We start from the raw sequence: 27,468 nt of genomic DNA, 5'->3' as shown, positions 1-27,468 counted from the left end.
ACTTTCACATCCTTCAAATTTTGCTGGTACTTTGGGCAGTTTCGCTTCCAGTGCGACTTTTCATGGCAATAGAAGCACTCAGCCTCATTAGGGTTAGTAGAAGGAGGGAAAAACCTTTCTTGGTTTTGATTGAAGAGGAGCCTTCAAGGGTCTTTCCCTTGGTACCCTTAGAAGGGTTCTTCCTCTTCTTCCCTTTGCCATGTCCGATTGCCAAGACATTGGCTACAGTTGGAGTAGGAGTAGGAGTAGTAACAACCGACTTACCCTTTAGACCACTTTCTATGGTCTTCAAGAGTCCATGAAGTTTGCTGAGGGTGACTTCTTCCTTGTTCATGTGATATGTCATGCAGAATTGATCATAACACGATGGCAAGGAGTGCAAAATGATGTTTATTGCTAACTCCTCGGGGAAGTTCACATTCAGCTTCAGTAAACGGTCCACATACCTTTGTATTGTCTGCATGTGGACCGTGATGGGTTCACCATCCTTCATTTGGGTTGTTCTCATGGAGGAGATTATTTCGTATCGCTCTTGACGAGCACTTTGATGGTAGCGGTCCATCAAGTCCTAGTGCATCTCAAAAGGATAATAGTCCTCATAGGACTTTTGGAGCTCGGCTGTCATGGTGGCCATCATGATGCATGCCACTTTTGTAGCATCTTGTTCATGTACCACATATTCAGCAAGCTCTTCAAGAGTAGCAGTTGGCTCGGGTTTCTTCAGCTCCTTGTCGAGAACATATTCTTTGTTCTCATACCGAGTGACCATCTTGATGTTTCTGATCCAATCAATAAAGTTGGACCCATCAAAGATTACTCTCCCACAAAGATTCATGAGAGAGAAGGAGTTAGTACGGTTTGAGCCAGAAGCATTGTTATTGGAAGACATTTGAAAAGAAGAGGGAATAAATTAGATTAGATATAGAGATAGTCCTTAATAAAACACCCAAATGTAATATTAAGGCTAGGAACCAACACAATATTTTATAACTTAGAAGAGGGATGCCGTAATCTAAGCTATAAGATATTTGAAGGTAGGTGAATGACGATTCACCAATTTCCACCATGAAAAACGAAATATGTAATTAGGTTTTAATTGGTTAAGAAACTTCTAGATTCTTTGAGATTCATTGAACTTTCTTCAATGGCATGTTTCAATCTCGAGTGTCCCCTTCACGTTTTGTGACTGGGATGCCACAAAACAAGGTGTCAAGTAACCAGCTTCGTGAATGAGGTGTACTAGCAGTAAGACGACTTGATCTTATACATCTATATATATTATTAACTTATAATATTATAAAGTATAAGGGTTGAATTTTAACTTTTAAAATTCTAAGGGTTGGAACTAAAGTTTTAATCATGACTTTACTTGTTCCAAAACTTGAGGACAAGTTTTGTAAACCTTCAAAAGTTTTCATTTCTTATAACTTATGAATTTAATTGAGTATTAAAATGAAGACTCTTCATTTTTTCTAACTCTTGTGTTCTTTTAATGGATTTTATTAAAGTGTGACCTTTGGATTTCCATAACTTGAGGACAAGTTATGAGCTCCATTAAAACACATAATGATCAAGAATTAAACTACCAAGTAGGTTACAAACAATTCCTATGATCATCTAATCTTCATAAGTTCAAGAACATGAATATGAACATTCCAAGAATCATAAATTACTCATAAAACTTGTAATTTTTGATAATAGCCATTGTAAATGGATTAGCATAAACATTACACCATCTAAAAAAAGTTTTATAACAACAAAATAGTTTAGGGTAATGTTTCTAGTCCATTTCCAGCAGCAAAACTCGAAAAATTGGACACTGCAGCCTCTACTCGTCGAGTGCATGATCAGACTCGACGAGTAGCATGCATTTATTCATGGACTCGTCGAGGCCCCCCATGGACTCGGCGAGTTCATATGGCAGTGAACAAAAAAAATTCAATTTTTAAGCTATTTGCATCAACTATCAAGTAAACAAGCCTAGGCTCTGATACCACTGATGGGTTTTGAGCATTCTAACCCTCCTATGGTGTACATGCAACCCTAGAAACCTTGGATCTATGTATGACTAAGATACATGCAAATAATTATTTTTCCAAGGTTCTTATCCTATTTAGCATGGCATGGGGAACTTGAATCAAATAAAGCTAGTAGAATTACTTACCTTGTATTTGTAGTTGATTGCTTGGAGTTTTAGAGCCTAGTACCAATAGTGTGGATGCCTCAAATTGAAATCACAAATCACCACAAACTTTGGAACCTTGAGAGAATAGTAATATCCTTCTTGAAACCGCCCCTCTTATTATACTCACCACAACTAGTGTGATTTCAAGAACCAAAGCCTCATTTATGTAGTGTGGTGGATTAGGGTTACATCCATGTAAACCCTAATACCCATGTCTTTTCATTTCCACGAGATCCATGGATTAAAGCTCCATGGAGTTTCCATGGACTTTCCATGCAAGCCTAGCCCATTCCAAATAAGCATTAGCCCACACTATATAAATACAAGAGCCCATATTTAATTAGTCATACTTTTGATCTCTAAATTAATTCTAGATTTATTATAGATCAATACTAATTAAATAATATGATCTTATATTAATATATTAGAACTTATAATATATTAATAAATCATAACTTATACTATTCTCAAAAGATTATCCATAAATTGTCCGGGTGAAGTGCAACCCAAATGGACCATGTCGGGTCGGGTCAAGTACATACAAAATATAGTTATGGACTTAGATACTATATCCAACAGCTATATCCCTCTTCATGCAGGGCCACCAGTAATCGGGTCGAAGATCTCTATACATCTTCGTCGCCCCCGGGTGGATAGAGAATAGAGACTTGCGGGCCTCGCCCATCAACACCTGCCGTACCCCGCCCCAGTACGGTACCCAGACCCTCGCATGCAGGGTCAACAATCCTCGACTATCATAATCGAAGGAAGGTATTCGGCCCACGATCCTCTCTCACTTCTGCCTCTTCTCCTTCAGGCCCTCAACCCGTGCCTCTTTGATCTGCTCTAGCAATGCAGTGATCCCTTTCATCCCCATACATATATCTCTAATCGGGGCCACCACCGCCTTGCGGCTCAGAGAATCGGCCACTACGCTGGCCTTGCCCGGATGGTAAAGGATCTCACAGTCGTAATCTTTTACCATGTCTAACCATCGACGCTGCCTCATGTTCAGATTCAGTTGATCCATAAGGTAACTCAGACTCTTATGGTCCGTGTAAATGGTACAACGGACCCCATAGAGGTAATGTGTCCAAATCTTGAGGGCGAACACCACTGCCTGCAACTCTAAATCATGTGTCAGATAGTTAGCCTCGTGAGGCTTCAACTGTCTAGAGGCATAAGCTATCACATGGCCTCGCTGCATCAACACTGCTCCCATACCTGTGATCGAAGCGTCACAATAGACTACAAAGTCATCCACTCCCTCTGGCAGGGTAAGAATCGGTACCTCGCACAGTCGCTGCCTGAGCGTCTCAAATGTTGACTGTTGCTCAGGACCCCAGCGAAACGCCACTGACTTCTTAGTCAGTCGAGTGAGCGGTACAACTATCTTGGAAAAATCCTGAATGAATCTCCTATAATACCCTTCCAGACCTAGGAAGCTCCGAATCTCAGATGGAGACCTTGGGACCTCCCATTACATCACGACCTCAATCTTGGCCGGATCTACAAGTATACCCATCTGGTTGACGAGGTGTCCAAGGAATTTGTAACAACGTAAGTTTCAAAACAAAATTTTCATTTTTCATCAATCAAGTTCATATAAAAACATTCTCAATATTTCCAACATTAGTTTTTGAAACATAACATATCCCACGATCATAAAAATCAAACTCTCTCTCTAGTGTGTAAGAGTCACGCCGACGCCTTCCCACGGTCCTCGCTAGTACCTGAAACACATAACACAACAACTGTAAGCATAAATGCTTAGTGAGTTCCCTAAAATACCACATACAACACATACGCCACTCGAGGCTATAATATGACCCTCCGGTCGATGTGTCTTAGCGGGACCCTCCAGTCCCGTAGCTCGTTGGACCCTCTGGTCCGGTCATAGCACATTGGACCCTCCGGTCCTATCTATAACATCATACAACATACATATATCACATAGCACATAATCTCATACGTAACACATAAGACCCTCTGGTCAACACATAATACAACTCTAGGTAACGTATAGTGAGAAGACTCACCTCAGGTGTCTCGATAAGTCTCTGACTCGGTAAAAATGTGATCTAGCCTCCGCCTAATCACATAAAGTAAATACTCTCATAAATATAACTATACTCAAACCTTTCTTAACACCCCCAGAAGGGTAGAAGACCATTTTACCCCTCTCTTAGCTTAAAGGCCTCACTGTTGACCAAACCCTAAAAGTCAACAAAAGTCAACGGTCAAACTTTGACCTGACTCGTCGAGTGCACTTGGGCGACTCAGCGAGTCTACATGTGTCTACTGACTCTCTTAGTCCCTCTTGGCACGTCGAGTCCTTCTCCTTACTCGACGAGTCACACCTGGCATGAATCGCGGGGCCACCTCGAATCAACTCGCCGAGTCTCAAGAACAACGCTCCCTGACTCACCGAGTTATTTCCCCAACTCGGCAAGTCTATTCACTGAGTGATTTACGGGAAACCCTCATCCTACTCGCCGAGTCTGATCTTTAGACTCGGCGAGTTCATGCCATGCACAAACTCCATAAACCTCCTGAGGTCAGATTTGTCCCTTAAATTCATAGATCCGGCCTTCCCAAGCATGATAATCATGTAAAGTTCAGACCTTGACACTCATAATACATCTAAATGGTCTAACTTGGTGATTTAGCCCCAAAAATGACATCCCAAGCTCATGGCTCCCAAAATAACTCAAAAAGCTTCAAGGGTTAAAGTCTCTGAACCTCTTTGGGTCCAGATCCAAAGCATAGACTCGAGAAGGGACCAATTGCTCCACTTATCCATCCTCTAAAGGGGTTAGAAAACCCTAACTCTAAGAATAAACACCAAAACTGAAGAAGGTCTGAACAAATACCTCAATATGAACTCTATGAACTCTGAAGTCACCAAAATCGCACCTCCTTCAGCCTCCTCTTGCCTTGGTCACCTCCTTCTTGCAAATACACCAACAAAAGGATCAAGAATGGCCTCTCCTTCCTCACAAACGCTCTAGATCTCTTAGGGTTTCTCTCTGGGGTTTGGTAGCCAAAAATGACAGCCCTAAGGGCCTTTAAATAGGTCCCAAACCCAGGAAATTAGGGTTTCATTAAACAGCGTGGACTCGCCGAGTCCGGCTGTGAACACGGATACGAATCCGTGACCATACTCGGCGAGTTTAAACACCAACTCGCCGAGTCTCCTCACAACTTCCAAAAATAAAGGAATAAAATATTATACCTGGGAATCCTGATGTTACAATTCTCCCCCACTAGAATTAGACTTCGCCCTCGAAGTCTCACTCTGCAAACAACTCTGGATGCTGCTCCCGCATCTCACACTTCGGCTCCCAAGTCAACTCTAACCCTTTCCGATGCTGCAACTGGACCTGCACTAGAGGCACCTCCTTGTTCCTCAAAACCTTGATCTTCCGATCCTTAATCTCCACCGGTCGCTCAACATAATTCAGGCTCGCATCCACCTGTATATCTTCTAATGGCACCACTGCTGACTCGTCGGTTATACACTGTCGCAGTTGCGACACGTGGAAAGTGTCATGAATCTGACCCAACTCTGCTAGTAACTCCAAACGGTAGGCTACCCTGCCTACCCTCGCGATCACCCTGAAAGGACCAATATATCGGGGCCCCAACTTGCCCCTCTTCCTGAATCAAATCATTCCTTTCCAAGGAGAGACCTTTAGGAGCACGAAGTCGCCGACCTGAAACTCGAGCTCGGACCGGCGTCTGTCCGCATAAATTTTCTGACAACTCTAAGCGGTCAACAACCTCTGTTTGACCTGCTGAATCTGCTCTGTCGTCTGAAGCACGATCTTAGTACTACCCATCACACGCTGCCCTACTTCTCCCCAGCAAATGGGGATCCGACACCTCCTCCCATATAACAGCTCAAAGGGCAGCATACCAATGCTCGAATGATGGCTGTTGTTGTAGGAAAACTCTGCCAAGGGAAAATACGTGTCCCAACTCCCGCTGAAATCCAACACACATGCTCGGAGCATGTCCTCGAGCGTATGAATCGTCCGCTCACTCTGCCCGTCAATCTGTGGGTGGTATGCGGTACTAAAATACAGTTTCGTACCCAATTCCTCATGAAACTTCTTCCAGAATATGGAAGTGAAACATATATCTCAATCAGAGATAATCGAGATCGGCACTCCAAGCCGCGATACCACCTCTCTCACGTACATCTCTGCCAACCTCTCCGCGGAAGAGCTCTCACTGATAGCCAGGAAGTGAGCTCTCTTCGTCAGCCTATCCACAATCACCCAAATTGCATTGACACCCCTCGCAGTCCTTGGCAATTTGGTGATGAAATCCACGGTAATCTGTTCCCATTTCCACTCAGGAATCTCTAACGGCTGCAGCTTACCATGTGGACGCTAGTGCTCGGCCTTAACCCTGCGACAGGTCAAGCATCTCTCTACAAACCATGTGACATACCTCTTCATACAGGGCCATCAATACTCCCTTTTCAGGTCCAAATACATCTTACTGGCCCCAGGATGGATCGAGAACTGCGATCGATGAGCCTCTTCCATCAAAATGGTATGTGTTCCGCCCACAGACAGTACCCATATCCGACCCTGAAATGTCATAAGCCCTCGGTTATCGGTAACGAATTCCGATACCAACCCGACAACTCGCTCTCTCTTCTGGCTTTCTTGCCTCACGGCCTCAGCCTGGGCCCCATGAATAGCGTCCAACACCGGGGTCATCACTGTCAATCTCAAACAAGCATCTCGCATCGGGGCGCCCTCCGCCCTACGGCTCAGTGCATCAGCTACAACATTAGCCTTGCCCGGGTGGTACAGGATCTCAGAATCATAATCCTTGACCACATCCAACCACCACCTCTGGCGCATATTTAGGTTGGGCTGATCCATCAAATACTTCAAGCTCTTGTGGTCCGTGTATATCGTACACCGAACCCATACAGATAATGTTGCCAGATCTGGAGGGCGAACACTACCGCTCCCAATTCCAAATCATGAGTGGGATACCTCAACTCATAAGGCTTAAGCTGCCTTGATGCATATGCTATCACATGCCCCCCTGCATAAGCACCGCTCCCAATCCGGATATCGATGCATCATAATATACCACAAAATCCTCCATACCTCCGGAAGGGCTAATACTGGGGCTTCGCATAATTTCTGGCGAAGTGTCTCGAACGAGGTCTGCTGCTCTGGACCCCAAGAAAATACAGCACCCTTCCGGGTCAACTTGGTGAATGGCATGGTGATCTTGGAGAAATCCTTAATAAATCTCCAATAATAGCCGGCCAAACCCAGAAAACTCCTGATCTCGGTGGGTGATCTCGGCACCTCCCACCTCATGACCGCCTAGATCTTGGCCGGATCGAATAATATCCCATTTTGGTTGACGAGATGCCCCAAAAACTGAACCTCTTGTAACCAGAACTAACATTCGGAGAACTTGGCATAAAGCCTCTCCGATCTAAGAACTTCGAGGATCTCCCTCAAATACTCCTCATGGTGCTCTCTGGATCTCGAATACACCAATATGTCGTCAATGAACACGATCACCGAGCGATCCGACATCGGTCTGCACACTCTGTTCATGAGATCCATGAACACCGCCGGTGCGTTGGTGAGTCTGAAAGGCATCACCACGAACTCGTAATGCCCATAACGAGTCCAGAATGCTGTCTTCTGGACGTCCTCATCTCACACCCTCACCTGATGATACCCAGACCTCAAATCGATCTTGGAGAACCAAGATGCTCCCTGCAACTGATCGAACAAATCGTCGATCCTCAACGATGGGTAACGGTTCTTGACTGTTAGCTTGTTCAACTCCCGGTAATCAATGCACATCCGGTGTGAACCATCCTTCTTCTTGACAAAAAGGATAGGCGCCCCCCATGGCGAATTGCTCGGCCGAATAAACCCCTTCCCCAACAGCTCCTGGAGCTGCAAGGATAACTCCTGCATCTCGGGAGGCGCAAGGCGATAAGGCGCCTTGGCGATAGGCGCAACTCCTGGAACTAAATCGATACCGAACTCTACCTGCCTCTCCGGAGACACACCCGACAACTCCTCTGGAAACACATCCGGAAACTCACGCACTATCGGGACCTCATCAGCTGACTTTGATCTCCCTGAATCAACCCTCGCATCCATCACATATGCGACCAATCCCCTACAGTCCTACTGTAGACTCTGTCTCGCTTTGGCGGCCGAACAAAATGCTGACCCAGCACGTGTACCCTTGCCGTACACCGTAAGAACTCCCCCACTAGGGTCTCGAATCATCACCAATTGATGCTCGCAGTCTATCACAGCTCCATATCGGCTCAACCAATCCATACCCAGTAGAACACACACATCCCCCATCGCAATCGGAACCAGATCTATCGGAAACTCCACACCGAAGATCTCAAGGACACATCCTCTAATCACATCTGAAGCATACACTGCTCGCTCATCAGCTATGGAAACTCACAGAGGTCGATCCAACGCCTCCCGTCGGATACTAATATGCTGACTAAATGCTACGGAAACAAACGACCAGCTCGCACCCGAGTCAAATAATACCAAAGCACGCAGAGAACTCACAAGAAAAGTACCTACGCACATCATCATATAAGCATAATAACTCAACTCACATAAAAGATGAATATAGAATACATACCAGCCACAACATCGGGCGCCGCACGGACCTCCTCAGCAGTCAACTGGAATGCTCTCCCACGAGCCTTTGGGGCCTCGGCCTTCACCGGATGAACCTCGGTAGCCCTAGCAGCAGGCGTAGATCCCTGCGTTGATCCTTGAAGTAGCTGAGGGCACTCGGCCTTCAGATGGCCGGTCTGGTTGCAATGAAAGCAAACCGAAAATCCCTTGGGGCAATCCCTCGCGATATGCCCCTCCTTCACGCACTTGTAGCATACTCCAGCCCTGCAAGACCCCTTGTGACTCTTTCCGCACTTCCCACAAGTGCGGCCCTTCGCACTTCCCACAAGTGCGACCCTTCGCACTTCCAGATCTCGAATCAGCAGGTCTAGCCCGCTTGGCTGCCTGCTGAGACTGAGTCGGTTGCCGATCCGCCCTCTGTGACTCGGCCTCCTCCCTGGCCTGAGTCTCCAACTCAATCTCCCTCTTCCCGACATTTTCCTGGAGCTCAACAAATGTCCGGTATGTCGAGTTCGCCACGAACTCGCGAATATCTCTCCTCAGAACACTCAGATAACGGCTCCTACAAGCCTGCTCAGAAGACACCTGCTCAGGGCAGGACATCACCCTCTCATGAAACTTCCTGGTGATCACTGCCACAGAATCAGTACCCTGCTTGAGGGTCAAGAACTCTTGAATCAACCGTTCCCTCTCCACTGGGGGAACATACTCGTCTCTGAACATAGCGGTGAACCTCTCCCAGGTCACCTTAGAAATCTCTGCCAAAGTGAAGTTCGCCTTCACGAACTTCCACCAATCCTTCGCTCCCAAGCGGAGCTATTTCAGAGCGAACCGTACCCTCAAGTGCTCTTGACAAGAACACGTATAGAAACATCCCTCGATGTTAGAGATTTATCTCATCGCAAAAATCGGGTCCTGCGTCCCATCGAACTCTGGTGGTTTCGTGTTGCTGAACTCCTGAAACAACAATGAGTCACCTCCCTGAGGTCTGGCAGCAGCAACAGCAGCAGTAGCTGCAGCTGCCGCAGCCTCAGTCAGTGCTGCATACCACTCATCAAAGGTCTCAATCAATGTGGTCTTTATGTCCCCAAACATCTCAGGAATCTCAGCCCGGATGGCAGCAGCCACCTCTTCATGAATCAATCGACGGATCTCCTCGTCGCTGACACCACTGCTCTCAGGTGTGTGTCGAGTCCCAACCATGATGCTTCTGAAATACAACAATAAATATCAGAGACTCGATCGAGCATACTCAAACTCGATGACGCAACCCTACTCGTCCTCCGTTGTCCAAAAGATTCTTACTTGGAATGCCCACTGATCCGGTGTCTTTAGTAGTACGGGCCCAATACTACTGACCACACCGTATCAGCATTCACTCCAAGTCCTCCTCCTTGGTTCCTGGATTACAAGTACTCTACTCTCATGAGCTCCTAACTGCTATCTACTCGCTCTCAAAGCATCTCAGCAGCAGAAATCTCCTTGGCTAAGGCATCATAAATCAGGCCACTCTAGTCCTAATATGAATACCTAGCCTACTCTAGCATGCATAATGTAACATAGCATATCTCATAACACATAATGTAAGGTTACTTTTGGGGATTCACCGTTTGGGCGCTGGCTGATCGTACACACGGATCTGCCCTGTTTGTCTCAAAACTCTTTTTACTCTTTTCAAAAATTTTACTTCATTATCAAAATTTTTCCTCAAATCCTCAGTTTGAGTTCAGATACGCCCGAAGATGCATCCGAATCCCTCAAACCAAGGCTCTGATACCAACTTGTAACAACGTAAGTTTCAAAACAAAATTTTCATTTTTCATCAACCAACTTCATATAAAAACATTCTCAATATTTCCAACATTAGTTTTTGAAACATAACATATCCCAAGATCATAAAAATCAAACTCTCTCTAGTGTGTTCGAGTCACGCCGGCGCCTTCCCACGGTCCTCGCTAGTACCTGAAACACATAACACAACAACTGTAAGCATAAATGCTTAGTGAGTTCCGCAAAACACCGCATACAACACATACGCCACTCGAGGCTATAATACGACCCTCCGGTCGATGTGTCTCACCGGGACCCTCCAGTCCCATAGCTCATTGGACCCTCTGGTCTGGTCATAGCTCGTTGGACCCTCCGGTCCGGTCTATAACATCATACAACATACATATATCACATAGCACATAATCTCAAACGTAACACATGAGACCCTCTGGTCAACACATAATACCACTCTAGGTAACGTATAGTGAGAAGACTCACCTCAGGTGTCTCGGTAAGTCTCTGACTCGGTAGAAATGTGATCTAGCCTCCACCTAATCACATCAAGTAAATACTCTCATAAATATAACTATACTCAAACCTTTCTTAACACCCTCAGAAGGGTAAAAGACCATTTTACCCCTCTCTTGGCTTAAAGGCCTCACTATTGACCAAACACTAAAAGTCAGCAAAGTCAACGGTCAAACTTTGACCCGACTCGTTGAGTGCACTTGGGCGACTCGGCAAGTCTACACGTGTCTACTGACTCTCTTAGTCCCTCTTGGCACGTCGAGTCCTTCCCCTTACTCGACGAGTCACACCTGGCATGAATCGCGGGGCCACCCCGACTCAACTCGCCGAGTCTCATGAACAACTCGACGAGTTCCACCTTGAACTCCAGTCCCCTAACTCTCCCTGACTCACCGAGTTATTTTCCCAACTCGGCAAGTCTACTCACTGTGTGATTTACGAGAAACCCTTATCCTACTCGTCGAGTCTGATCTTCGGACTCAGCGAGTTCATGCCATGCACAAGCTCCATAGACCTCCTGAGGTCAGATCTGGCCTTCCCAAGCATGATAATCACGTAAAGTTCAGACCTTGACACTCATAATACATCTAAATGGTCTAACTTGGTGATTTAGCCCCAAAAATGACATCCCAAGCTCATGGCTCCCAAAATAACTCATAAATCTACAAGGGTTAAGGTCTCTGAACCTATTTGGGTCCAGATCCAAAGCATAGACTCGAGAAGGGACCAATTGCTCCACTTATCCATCTTCCGCGACCATACTCAGCGAGTTTAAACACCAACTTGCCGAGTCTCCTCACAACTTCCAAAAATAAAGGAATAAAATATTATACCTAGGAATCCGGATGTTACAGTATTGCACCTCATGCAACCAGAACTCACACTTGGAAAACTTCACAAAAAGCTTCTCCCTCCACAGTGTCTCCAGCACCTCCCTCAGGTGCTCCTCGTGCTGCTCCCGAGTCTTGGAATAGACCAAGATGTCGTCGATGAATACTATCACTGACCGTTCCAACATCGATCTGCACACACGGTTCATGAGATCCATGAATGCAAATGGAGCGTTGGTGAGCCCAAACGGCATCACCACAAACTCATAATGACCATAACAGGTTCTAAAAGTGGTCTTCTGAACATCCTCATCCCTAACCTGCATCTGCTGATATCCAGACTGTAGATCAGTCTTGTAAAACCAAGATACGCCCTGAAGCTGATCGAACAAGTCATTTATCCTCGGAAGTGGGTAACGGTTCTTCACCGTTACCTTATTCATCTCCCGGTAATCTATACACATGCGGTGCGACCCGTCCTTCTTTCTCACAAACATGATCGGGGCTCCCCAGGGAGAACTGCTCGGCCTGATAAAACCCTTGTCTAGCAGCTCCTGCAGCTGTGTAGACAACTCCTGCATCTCTGGAGGAGCCAATCGATACGGTGCCTTGGCTATCGGTGCCGCACCAGGAACCAGGTCAATCCTGAACTCAACCTGTCTCTCAGGAGGTATTCCAGGCAAATCCTATGGAAATTCATCTGGGGTACTCTCGTACCACTGATATATCGTCAACTGTTGCCTTACCCTTCTCTCGGGCATCCATAACATAGGTGATGTACCTTGCGCAACCTTGCTGAAAGTAGCGCCTCGCTCTCGCCGCGGAGCAAAGAATCGGTCTGCGTTGTGGCCTCTCACCCTGAATCACTAACTCTCCCCCACTAGGAGTGCAAACCCTCACTAACTATAGCTCGCAATTAATCACTGCCCTATTGGGGCTCATCCAATCTATGCCTACTATAACTTTATTCCCTCGCAGGGGAATAGGAACCAAGTCTACTGAGAACTGCTCATCTAATAACTAAAATGTACATCCTCTATGTACTCTTGCAACCCTGACGATCCTGTCATCAGCTATCTCCACATCAAGTGGGCAATCTAGCTCCCCTGGAGCTCTGCTAAATCGCTTGCTAAGTGCGAGCGACAAAAATGATCGGGTAGCCCCCGAATCAAACAATACTAGAGTTGAGATGCCGTTCACTAGGAACGATCCTATAGACAAACACATAACCATAAGCAATAAACGATAATAATAAAGAGATGATGGAGAAGATACATACCCGTAACCACATAGACAGTCGTTCGAGCCTCCTCGGTTGTCAATTGGAATGCTTTTCTCTTCACCACTGGTGTCTCGGCCCGACCCTTTCGGCTGTCTTTAATCCTCAGGGTAGCAGGAGCGGGTGCCACCACCGGTCCTGCTGATGCTAAACTCGAACACCGGGACTTCTTGTGTTCCCTCTGATTGCAATGGAAGCAAATCATATCAGATGTTGGGGTGGGAATCATAGTGGTAGTAGTGGTACAATCCTTGCTCATGTGCCCAGTCCGACCGCACTTGAAGTAGCCGGAACTCCCTGCCTTGCACACTCCATCGTGCAACCTCCCACACTTGCCACACCGACTGTGGCTCTATTGTCCCCTAGGTCTTTGATTGGATACCTTGGCCTTCTTTCCCGAACTCCCTGTGCCTGATACCATCTCTAGCTTCCTCTTCCTATCCATCTCTAAATCGATTTCCCTCTCACGAGCCCTCGCAATCATGTCATCCAGCGTTTTACAGCTGGAACGGCTCACAAACTGTCTGATATCACTCCTCAACATCTCATAGTATCGGGCCTTCTTCATCTCCTCATCTGTCGCGTATTGAGGAACGAGGAGAGCCATCTCCCTAAACTTGGTGGTAATCTCCGCCACCGTCTCTGTCATCTGCTGGAGATCCTGGAACTCCCTGGCAAGCTACTGCACCTCAATAACAGGTGCAAACTCGGCTCTGAACCTGGTCGTGAAATCCGTCCAGGTCATTGCATCAAGAGCTGTGTCATCCCCAATGACACGTCTGGCCTCCTCCCACCAATCACATGCCCTTCCCTTCAAAAGACAAGATGCAAGTCGCACCTTGTCCCCCTCGGGACATCTGCTAGAGCGGAAAGCGTCGGCCACATCAGCCAACCATCTGGTACTCGCAGTGGGGTCCTGGCCCCCTGGTAATCGCGAGCTCCATAGGCTCTGAACTCCCTGAAGGTGAGCGTGGGCGACCCCATCATGCCCGCCACCTCAGTGTGAAACGTGCCCAATCTCTCATCCATGAGCTCCAGAATACCCTCCTTGATCGAACCAAAGATCACAGGAGTCTGCTCGAGAATAGTGCGTGTGATCTCTGAGGAAAGAAACTCTCTAGTCTGCTCATCTAACTGCTCGGCCCCCGAGCCTAAGCCGGATCCCTCACTTGAACTACCAACTGCTGGTCTAGGGTGTAGCACCACTATTTTGAAAACACATAGTGATAACTGTCAGAAATACTGATATATCTTAGAGGGATCACATCTACTACAAGTTCCCTGGCCTTGTCTCATACTTCCTTGATTCAAGTATGGATCCTCTGCTTTCAATAGTATGGGCCCATACTAGCTTCCACATCTATCCGTACTTTCCTCAAGAACTGCCTCGACTCCTCCAAGTCCGTTTTACTGCTACTGTATTCTGCTACTCTCATCCTAGGCTTGCCCTAGGTTAATCACCAACTCTCTCTCCACCATCAGCTGCATAAGAAATCCCTGCTTTCTTCCCCTGACTAGCTCGCGAATACTATTACATATTACTCAGACTAGATAATTTTTCGAATGAGAGATCCTACTCTACAATGGTTGGACTCAAACAAGAGTTGTGAAATAGAGCTAGACTTAACCTTCTGAAATATTTAGTCCTTGCAATATGTAACTTATCATATTCGTTTACTAGTTAGTGAAAGACAACTAGAACTCCTAAAAGCACGAAATAGGCAGCATTCGGGGGTTAAGTACACATAACCAATCATATGCTACTCAGACTATCATCCTGACTAATCTGTACTAGCATGTAGTTTTCATAGAGCTGAACACATATAACATGCACATAAGCCATCCTTCCTAGATCCTTAGTCCTAATCTAGCATGTTGTTCTAATAAAGCGGATAATCATAACATAGCATAAAATTGTATGGGTAATTTGGGAGTACTTACTTGAGCTCGGTTGATCGCATGCACCAAACCCTTTTCTCTTTTTCAAAAACTCCTTTCTTTTTAAGTTTCTTTTTTTTGCTTTTCTAAAACTATTTTCTTTTGAAAACTTTTACCACTTTCTTAGTTTGAGCTCAGACAGACTCGAAAGTGCGCCCGAATCCCTCAAACCAAGGCTCTGATACCAACTTGAAACATCCCAAAAATACAAGCCAAAAATTTCATTTGAAAACATTACTAAAATCATAATATCAAACTAGCATATAATAAAACCATAAATAATGTGTCTCAAAATGTCTTAAAATATGTATCATGTCACAACTGATGTCACAACATGTCAAAATATCAGAGTCTAACTGCCAGGCTAAAACTGTGGTGGGTGTCATGCCATCATCCCGAGCCCTTCCCCTTACTAGCTGAAGTACCTGAAACCAAAACTGAAACTGTAAGCGCGAAGCTTAGTGAGCTCCCTCAAACTACCACACACCATAAAATAACATATAAAGCACATACTTGGCCTCACCCACTACATCGAACCGAAGTCCGGAACTAACTAGGGTCACGCCCTTTGCATCGGACCGAAGTCCGGAACTCACTAGGGCCTCGCCCTCTACATCGGACCGAAGTACAAAACTGACTGGTGACTTGCCCCCTGCATTAGACCGAAGTCCGAAATTGAATAGGGCCTTGCCCACTGCATCAGACCGAAGTCCGGAACTAACTGAACATAGCATAACATAATCATAGCGCATAGCAATAATACATATACTGCATACTACATCGGACCGCAGTCCGGAACACATAACACATAGACATGCCTGAATCACAAAGACCTCAACCATACTGAACTACTTCTCGGGACCTACCTCGGCATTAGACTGTAGTCCGAAACTACTGCTATCGAAACGGTCCAGCACTGTGGACGTAGACTTGTTCCTACTAGAAGGAAAACTCACCTCGTAAGGCTGACTGTTGAAATGCTGATCGGGAACTGTCTGACTGCTGCTCCGACAACTCCCCGACTTTAATTTCCATAAAGACACTTAGTCACACACTGATACTAATCTTAGGGTAAAGTGACTATTTTACCCCTGGCCAACGTCATCATCCTGGTCAAAGTCAACTGTCAGTTGACCTGTCTCGCCGAGTTGGGCCGCCAAATCGTCGATTCGCTGTCCTTTCTTCTTTTCCTAAACCCGACTCTACTCATCGAGTTTAGCAAAGACTCGACAAGTGTTGGATAAGGTGTCTAAGTCCATAACTATTTCGGGCGTGTACTTGACCCGACCCGGCATGGTCCATTTGGGTTGCATGGCACCATGCAATTGGATAGACTAAATAAGAGAAATAACACTTGGAGATTATTAATATATTATAAGTTCTAATATATTAATAATATTATTTGATTAGTTTGATCAATAATTAATTTAGAATTAATTAAGTGGTCAAAAGAGAACTAATTAAATATATGGGTTGATTATGTAAATCATCCATATCTTGTATAGTGGGCTAAGAGGCTCCATGGATTATCAAGTTGGGTTCTACCCATAGGATGCTCCATGGATGCTCCATGGGAGTTACAAACCCATGGGTCATGGAAATGAAGAGTCATGACACATTAGGGTTTACATGGTGTAACCCTAGATGTGTCAACACTATATAAGAAGCATATTCTCCACCAAAATCGGCTACACTAAGAAACTAGAGGGCTTGGCCGATTTTAAGAAGTGTGTATTATCTCAAGAGTCTTTCCAAGAGCATTTGGTGTTGTGTGAAGCATTTGAGGCATCACACTTGGGGTGCTAGGCTCACAAGGTTTCAAGGAACACAAGCAACAACAAGGTAAGTTATTCTATCTTTCATTCAAGTTAAAATTGTTTCCCATGTATGCTAGATAGGAATATAACCTTGGAAATTCAACTTTGCATGATAATTAGACAAACATAGATCCAAGGTTATTAGGGTTGCATGTACACTTAGGAAGTGTTAGAATGCTCAAAACCCATCAGTGGTATCAGAGCCTAGGCTTGTTTGTTTGTTATTTGTGCTTAAAAGTTGAAGAAAGTCGAAAATCTTGCTGTCTGACTGATAGACTCGGCGAGTCCATGGGGAGGACTCGTCGAGTTCACTTGTATCTTCAACCTACTCGGCGAGTAGGTTTATGCACTCGGCGAGTAGGGTCGACAGAGTGCAGAATTTCGACTTCAGTTGCTGGAAATGGATTAGAAACATTACCCTAAATTGTTTTGGTACTTGAAAACTTGTTTTAGAAGGTGTAATGTCTTTTCTAACTCATTTACAACAACTAGTTATCAAAATTACAAAGATTAAATGTGATTTTGATTCTTGAAGGTGTTCATATTCATATTCTTGTTCTTATGATGTTTAGATGATCATAGGAATTATTTGTAACCTATGTGGTAGATTAATTCATGATCATAATGTGTTTTAATGGAGTCCATAACTTGTCCTCAAGTTATGGAAAACCAAAAGTCTCTTGGATTAAAAACCATTAAAAGAACACAAGAGTTAGGAAAAATGAATAGTCCTCATTTTATTACTCTATTAAACTCATAAGTTACAAGAAATGAAAAGTTTTGAAAGTTTACAAAACTTGCCCTCATGTTTTGGAACAAGTAAAGTTAAGTTAAAACTTTAGTTCTAATCCCTAGAATTTTAAAAAATTAAAATTCAACCCTTATACTTATATTATTATGATTTAATAATTATATATATATATATATATATATATATATATATATATATATATATATATATATATATGTATGTATACGAACAAAGTCGTCTTACCGCTAGTACGCCTCATTCACGAAGCCGGTCTATAAGGTGGGTATAAGGTTGTTGCCTATAAAATGGGGACTTAATGGGTGTCCACTCTCACCCACCGCTTGCTTGATCGGTGGAGGGTCGTTAGCCGAACGGGTAAGACAAGGACTTATTAATTCTCATTCAAAGTATGATGAATATTATAAAGTAACTAAATGTTTTATTAAATTCCCAATCTTAGTTACTTTAGGAAAAATGTGAATAAGGTGCTATTCCATGAAATTACACTTTACACTTTGATTAAGTCGTTGGTGGAGCGTGTGTGGTTAACCGGCACACTAACTTGGACTTAACAAGGTAGGTAAAAGGTGACTTAGGGTTTATTATAGTATCGATGGAGCGTGTGTGGTTTACCGGCACATCGATTGAGTGATAAACTTTAAGGGTACCAAGTGATTTGCATGGTTACTTCACACCTCGTTTTGTGATCCTCCGTATCCCAGTCACAAAACTTGGAGGGCACACTCGAGATTGAAACATGCCTTTGAAAAGTTCATTGAATCTCAAAGAATCTAGGAATTTCTAAGAACCATTCAAAAACCTAATACTAAAATATTGCGGTTTTCGTGGTGGAAATTGGTGAATCGTCATTCACCTACCTTTCAAATATGATATAGCTTAGATTACGGCATACCTCTTCTAAGTTATATTATATTGTGATTGGATCCTAGCCTTAATAATACATTGGGTGTTTTATTAAGGACTCTCTTATATCTAAACTAATCTTGTTTTCTTCAGATGTCTTTCAACAATGCTTCTGGCTCTAATCCTAATGGCTCCTTTCCCCTTATGAACTTGTGTGGGAAAGTCACCTTTGATGGATCCAACTTCAATGAGTGGATCAGAAACATCAGGATGATTACCCGCTACGAGGACAAAGAATATGTCCTTGACAAGGAGCTTAAGGAGATTGATGAAACCACTGCAACTCCTCAGGAGATCGCTGACTTTCGGGCACATGAAAGGGATGCTACGAAAGTGGCTAGCATCATGATGGCCACGATGACAGCGGAACTCCAAAAGTCTTATGAGGATTTCTACCCTTATGAAATGCACCAAGATTTGATGGAAAGATACCATCAAAGTGCAAGACAAGAGAGGTATGAAATCATCTGCTCCATGATAACAACCATGATGAAGGACGGGGAATCCATCACGAGCCACATGCAGAAAATGCAAAGGTATGTGGATCGTTTACTGAAGCTTAATGTGAACTTCCCGGAGGATCTTGCAATAGATATAATTTTGCATTCCTTACCATCGTGCTATGATCAATTCCGCATGACATATCACATGAACAAGGAAGAAGTCACCCTCAGCAAACTTCAGGGACTTCTCAAGACCGCAGAATCAGGTCTTAAGGGGAAGTCGGTTGCTATCACTCCTACTCAAAACTCTACTCCGGTTTTGGCAATCGGGAAAAGTCGAGGGAGGAAGAGAAAGAGATCTTCGAAGGGTACCAAGGCTCGGACCCTTGATGGCTCTTCTTCAAGTGGAACCAAGAAAGGTTTCATTACTCCTTCTTCTGACCCAAAAGAGGCTGAATGCTTCTATTGCCATGAAAAGGCTCATTGGAAGCGGAACTGCCCAAAGTACCAGCAGGATGAAAAGGATGGGAAAGTCAAACCCAACCATGCAGGTATTTACACTATCATTTCTAATAACTCACCCCATTCTAATTCTTGGGTCCTTGATACCGGTTGTGGTATTCATATTTGTTGTGACTTACAGGGACTAAGAAGAAGTGAGGATGTGGAGCAAGGAAGAATAAACTTGATCATGGGGAATAGGAAAGCTTTACCTGTTACCAAGATTGGAGTTTATACTTTATCGCTAAGTAGTGGGTTTAGTTTAGATTTGAATAAATGTTGTTATTCGCCAGGAATGGCAAGAAATATTATTTCCTTTCATGCTTTGTACAAACAAGGGTTTACCTTTTCGTTTAATAATGAAGTTGGTTCTATTGATGCTTTCTTTAATAATGTTCTTTATTTTAAAGCATTACCTTGTGATGGTGTGTATGAAGCTGTGTCTGTTGTAGATAACTTAGGAAATAATGTTTTGTGTATTGATTCTACTACTAATAATAACTTGGATAAAGCATCATTATGGCATTGTCGCCTTGGACATATAAGCAAGAAACGCATAGGCCAACTCCAAAAGGTTGGAGTCTTGGAGTCGTTTGACCTAAAGTCAGATGATAGTTGCGAATCATGCTTACTTGGAAAAATGACAAAGTCACCCTTCACAGGCTCGTGTGAAAGGGGTGAAGGTTTGTTGGACCTTATACACACGGATGTGTGTGGACCATTCAAACATGCCACAAGGGATGCTAATCGTTATTATTTGACTTTTACTGATGATTACAGTAGATATGGATATGTCTACTTGATCAAGCATAAGTCAGAGACTTTCGAAAGGTTTAAGGAATTTAAACAGGAAGTCAAGAATCAGTTGGGCAGGAACATTAAGATGCTTCGATCCGATCGTGGTGGTGAGTATCTTAGTTCAGAGTTCCTTGACTATCTAAGGGAATGTGGGATAGTCTCACAATTGACACCTCCTAGGACACCACAGTTGAATGGTGTAGCTGAGAGGCGCAATCGAAACTTGTTAGATATGGTTCGTTCCATGATGAGTCGAGCTACGCTACCAATCTCATTCTGGGGGTATGCCTTAGAGACTGTCGCCCATATTCTTAATCTAGTCCCTACAAAGAAAGTTGTCAAAACTCCTCACGAGATGTGGACTGGTAAAGTACCTAAACTAGACCACATCAAGATTTGGGGTTGCAAGGCTTTCGTGAGACGCGAGACTCATGATAAGCTCGAACCTCGAAGCGAGAGGTGTATTTTCATCGGTTACCCACAACAATCCTTTGGTTACCTCTTCTACAGACCCAGTGACAATGTGGTCTTTGTAGCAAGAAGAGGAGTCTTTCGAGAAAGAGAGTTTATAAGCCAAGGAGACAGTGGGAGGCAAATTGATCTTGAAGAAATTCAAGAATCAAGTGGTGAAGGAACTTCAAACTCTAGCCCTCAACTTGAGGAGGAAACTCCTGTTGAGCCAATTGACAAATCTGTACCTCTGAGGCGTTCCACGAGGGTTAGGAGTGCACCTGAGCATTACTATGGATTCCATATTACTGCAGAAGGTGAGACACTTATTAGTGATGGGACACTAGTAAGTCAAGATGACCCTAACAGCTACGAAGAAGCCATGGCAGGCCCCGAGTCTGCTAAATGGAAAGAGGCTATGGATAGCGAGATACAATCCATGTATGACAATCAAGTTTGGAGCTTGGTTGAAAATGTACCAGGTCGTAAGATAGTAGGGTGCAAATGGGTCTTCAAGAAGAAGACCGACATGGATGGTAATGTACACACATATAAGGCTAGACTGGTTGCAAAGGGTTTCTCTCAAATTCCTGGAGTGGACTATGATGAGACCTTTTCTCCGGTAGCCAAGATTAAGTCTATTCGAGTTCTGTTAGCCATAGCTGCATTTCATGACTATGAAATATGGTAGATGGATGTCAAAACCGCTTTCCTTAATGGAAAGTTGGCTGAAGATGTTTACATGAGTCAGCCAGAAGGTTTTGTCAGCAACGAGTACCCTAATAGAGTGTGTAAGCTTGAGAAATCCATTTATGGATTGAAGCAAGCACCTCGCAGATGGAATCTTTGCTTTGATTAGAAGGTCAAGGAATTTGGCTTTACTAGGAGTGAAGATGAATCTTGTGTGTATGTCAAGGCTAGTGGGAGTATAGTTAGCTTTTTGGTATTGTATGTGGATGACATACTACTCATAGGAAACGACATTCCAACCCTGCAGGAAGTAAACTCCTGGCTTGGGAAGTGTTTCGCTATGAAGGACCTTGGTGAAGCTGCCTATATTTTAGGGATAAGGATCTTGAGAGATCGGAGTAAAAGACTAATTGGGCTTAGTCAGAGTACCTACTTGGATAAGGTGCTGAAGTGATTCAGCATGCAGGATTCCAAGAAAAGGAGAATTACCCATCCAGAGTAACACCAGATTGAGTAAGACACAAAGCCCTAGCACTGAGGCTGAGATAGCAGAAGTGAGTCGAACACCTTATGCTTCGGCTGTAGGATCGATCATGTATGCTATGACGTGTACTCGACCCGATGTAGCCTTTGCCCTGAGCATGGTTAGCAGGTATCAGGCGAACCCTGGCAAGGCACACTGGACTGCGGTAAAGAATATCCTCAAGTACCTACGAAGGACTAAGGACTGGGTTCTTACCCTCGGTGGGAGTGATGATTTGAGAGTTGTAGTGTATAGTGATGCTAGCTTCCAGACTGATAGGGATAATTTCCGTTCTTAGTCAGGCTGGGTCTTTACCCTAAACGGAGGAGCAATTTCTTGGAAGAGTTCCAAGCAAGAGACAGTGGCAGATTCTACTTGTGAATCAGAGTATATTGCAGCTAGCGAGGCAGCAAAGGAGGCGATATGGCTGAAGAACTTCATTGGAGACCTTGGAGTTGTACCGGCTATTAAAGAGCCAAATGGAAATTTTCTATGATAGTGAAAGTGTCGTTGCCTTAGCCAAGGAACCAAGGGATCACGGGAGATCCAGGCACATCGACAGAAAATACCATTTCATCAGACATCGGATCGAAGAAGGACTCCTCGTGGCAAAGAGGGTATCATCAAATGAGAATCCGGCAGATCCCCTCACAAAGGGACTGACTCGGGTTAAGCATCTTCAGCATGCTCGGAGCATAGGGCTGAAGGATGATATTAGATTTAGTAGTTAGATAATCTCGAAATTTGTAAAGTGTAATTGACATTTGATGATGAATAAAAATGTTTTATTTATGAGTAAGGTGTTGCTATCTCTTGTCGATCGTTTACTATATTTCTTTTGCATGTTTTGACTTCCAGAATAATTTTTGTTTGGCATAACATATTATTTAAACCTCCACAGTCAGTCATATGTTGGAAGTAGGTATGAATCAACACTGTCATGTTTGGTTGTAGAGGTCTTGGACAAGGCTACAGCAATCATGAGTGCTCATAAGTTCTGAGCATTGGACTCAACCCACACTCACTGGAATCACTTCATGGAATTCTATCTCGAGTGATCGTGAGACGGTAATATCATATAAGTCTTCAAACCTAGAGATATGATTTGTTACTTACAAGTTGGTTATGCATTGATTGTACGAAAAACGCATTGGTAACTCGATGTTATAAATCGTGCTCTTGTGTGTAATTCAATGAGTGGTAGAGCAAACATATGAGTCGAGGTTTATCTGTTCCTTCTTGGATTAGAAGCTGATATCTGGGCCCCTCGATGATTTTGTTTTGACCTATGTACCGGGCCCGGTCAGAACTAAGTTGATGTGTTCAATTAAGTTCTTTGTCAAACAAATCGGAAATCGGGAAACAAATGCTGGACAATAAGCAAGACAATGTTCCATGTATTTGTCCGGCTGATATCTAGATCGGAGGATTATATGATCACTTATCTTAAATGGCGTACCATCATCTTCTCAGTTCCGAGAAACCTTGAAAAGAGCTACGATTGTCGGTCGGTTCCTGAACTACTAGAAATATAGTTATTAGACTTATCCAAGTGGGAGACTGTTAGATAAGGTGTCTAAGTCCATAACTATTTCGGGCGTGTACTTGACCCGACCCGGCATGGTCCATTTGGGTTGCATGGCACCATGCAATTGGATAGACTAAATAAGAGAAATAACACTTGGAGATTATTAATATATTATAAGTTCTAATATATTAATAATATTATTTGATTAGTTTGATCAATAATTAATTTAGAATTAATTAAGTGGTCAAAAGAGAACTAATTAAATATATGGGTTGATTATGTAAATCATCCATATCTTGTATAGTGGGCTAAGAGGCTCCATGGATTATCAAGTTGGGTTCTACCCATAGGATGCTCCATGGATGCTCCATGGGAGTTACAAACCCATGGGTCATGGAAATGAAGAGTCATGACACATTAGGGTTTACATGGTGTAACCCTAGATGTGTCAACACTATATAAGAAGCATATTCTCCACCAAAATCGGCTACACTAAGAAACTAGAGGGCTTGGCCGATTTTAAGAAGTGTGTATTATCTCAAGAGTCTTTCCAAGAGCATTTGGTGTTGTGTGAAGCATTTGAGGCATCACACTTGGGGTGCTAGGCTCACAAGGTTTCAAGGAACACAAGCAACAACAAGGTAAGTTATTCTATCTTTCATTCAAGTTAAAATTGTTCCCCATGTATGCTAGATAGGAATATAACCTTGGAAATTCAACTTTGCATGATAATTAGACAAACATAGATCCAAGGTTATTAGGGTTGCATGTACACTTAGGAAGTGTTAGAATGCTCAAAACCCATCAACAAGTTCTCCTTCTATAATAACATCGAGTCAATCTTCATCTGACTCGCCGAGTTGTATGAACAACTCGTCGAGTCCTCCTTCATCATATGAACACGTCCAGTATACGACTCGCCGTATTTTATGACCAACTCGTCGAGTCTGTTCTTGTGTGCAAGAAGGTTGCCTTGGACTCGCTGAGTGTGTTCTTACACTCGTCGAGTCCCATGGTTTCCAGATTATGGCTAACTCTTAAAACGTCGAAATGCTCCTTGGGACCTTTCTAAACCTCTGCTAACACTCAACTGGGCTCCTTTGAGTCACAACAAATTGGGGACTCGAGCCCCGGACTCGCCGAGTTCCAAGAATAACTCGTCGAGTCACCCATTATCCAAGTCTATTACTCGATTTTTGATGTACAACTCTCGTACAAAAAGGTAGACCTGGGCTTTTAAAGTCGATCTAACATATAAAGTTATGAACTTTCCGTGCGTGCATGTAAGTATAAGCTTTAAGGACCCAAAAAGGGGTCTAATGAAGTGCATGGGCTAATATAGCTATAGAGCTTGCATCTTTATGCCATGATCTTGGTTCTAGAGTCTAGATCTGAAGGTGAATCGACTTAGGACGTCTAAGTCTTAAGGATCAAGCTTATTGACCCCAAAACTCCATAAAGAGGCAAAAGAGAAAATCTATAAAACCACAAGTCAAGTTTTGAGCTTGATTACCTGAAAGTGAAGAGAAACTGATGATGCTCCTGAATCTAGTCCTTCTCCCTCGATTCTTCTTCCTTCCAACTATTCTACTAGATACACAATGCACCAAAAACCATCCAAGTTACTAAGAAAGCTCAAGATTGCCAAAAGGGAATTAAGGTTTCGAAAGTAATGTTCTGGAGGTGATGGAGGCTAGACCTGAAGCTCATAATGTTGTTTAAATAGGGTGCATGCCCTTTAATTAGGGTTTCATACAGACTGGACTACTCATCGAGTCAAGCGCGTACTCGGCGAGTAGCTTAATTAAACCCGCATCCCCACCTCACATCTACTCAACGAGTCATGGCTGCACTCGTCGACTCACCAATACAAATGGAATAAAAGTAGATCAAATACGTACTAGAAACGGGAAGTTAAAGAGATACCACGTAAAGTTGCTAACTTTACGTCGATGCATGGTATCAAGAGGCTAAAACACTAAATCTAAGCTTCATAAGGGACCTATGGCATGGAAGAGGACCAAGACTTGATATAGCTGGCAACTTTAAGTCTCAATAGGCCATGAAATGTCTAGATCTAAAGTCATAACTTCATAACATGTTCAAATCCATGAATGACTCCAAAATAAGCTACTAAAGGCCATAAACTTCTCAAAGAAGAGATCTAGATAATAACAGTCAAGGTATCGACTTTATACCTCCAAATGGTTGCAACAACATTGAAAATCCCAGATCTAAAGCTTCTCCCCTACAACTTTTCACCACCAACTTCATATTCCTTCAAGAAAAGTACCAAAGAGCACTCTTCAGGCTCACATACACTCAAAATGAGGAAAGAGGCACGATTAGGGTTTTCTCTGGACCGAGGGGACGATAAGGGAGGCCATAATGAAATATTAAGGCCTTTAACTACGGTACAAAACCCTAAAAATTAGGGTTTCATTTATGTCAGCCTACTCGTCGAGTTGAGGCCTCCCAACTCGTCGAGTAGGTTTCTTAACCCGCGTCCCAAATCATCTATACTTAACGAGTCTGGGGCTCCCAACTCGTTGAGTTTCTCTATAAAAGTCCATAAATTATGATTTTAAATAGATACCAGGAACCACGCGTTACATTACTCCAAACTTGTTTATATTATTTACTTCAAATATATTTTTTTTTATATACATTTTATAAAATCGGCTCGGTTCACTTTCGTTCGGTTTTATCAAACCGGAAAACCGAACCCAAAAAAAAATTTGGTTTTTGAAAAATTTAAACCCAAACCATCGGTTTATACTTCGGTTTCAGTTTTGTCGGTTTTTTTGGATTTCGGGTTCGATTTTGCTCATACCTAATATTTAGGTTTCTTTTTTATCGAAAAAATAAGATAAATATATCAAAAATCACAATTTCTTGTACTTTTTAAATAGACATTCATATCGACATAAAAAAATAATTTTTTTTCACTTTGCTGGTCAGATTCATGCTATGAAGCATGTTTACATTGTGAACATATTCACATTCATAATCTGAATGTGACATACTATTTCAACACTTTCATCATACACAAATTAATTTAATGAAATTTATATGTGAATCAAAGTATTTTTCCTTGTAATTTCTTAATATTTTAACGTTTGATTACTCATAAATTGGTTTTGTAAATTTCACAACTAAATTTATTCACATCGTCAATATGAACTGTATATATAATTTTATTTTAAAGATTCACAATGTGAATCTGACTTACTAATATTCACAATATGAATCTAAATCGAATATATTTTTTTTATTTACAACGTGAATCTGGGCTAAAATTTAAAAAAAAATGTTTTTTTCGCATCAACATGAATATCTATTTAAAGATTACACCAAACTATGATTTTTGATATATGTATTTTGTTTTTCCGATAATAAATAAACTTATATATTAAAAAAAACAACAAAAAAAATGAATTTTGTTTAGTAGTAATGTAAAATCCATAAGTTAATTTAATCAAACTTTGAATCTTATATATAATTCAACTTTCAACATTCACAATGTGAATCTAACTTACTATTATTCACACTGTGAATCTGAACTGTATATGTATTTCAGCATCCACTACGTGAATCTAAGCTAAATTTTCGATTTTTTTGGATTTATATGAATTTCTATTTAAATAGTACAAAAATTTATTAATTTTGATATATTTATTTTATTTTATTTTTTGATAAAAATGAGACTAAAGATTACAAAAAACTTACAAAACGAAGTGAGTTTTTGAAGAAAAAAAATTATTTTTGTATATCAATATAGATGTTTATGAAAAAAGGATAAAAAATTATGAATTTCGGTATATATGGTCTTTTTTCGATAA

This window comes from Lactuca sativa, chromosome 2 (genome assembly GCF_002870075.4).
Source record: "Lactuca sativa cultivar Salinas chromosome 2, Lsat_Salinas_v11, whole genome shotgun sequence".
Classification (NCBI taxonomy): domain Eukaryota; kingdom Viridiplantae; phylum Streptophyta; class Magnoliopsida; order Asterales; family Asteraceae; genus Lactuca; species Lactuca sativa.
The sequence above is the reverse complement of the archived record's forward strand: the minus strand, read 5'-3'. Positions refer to the sequence as shown.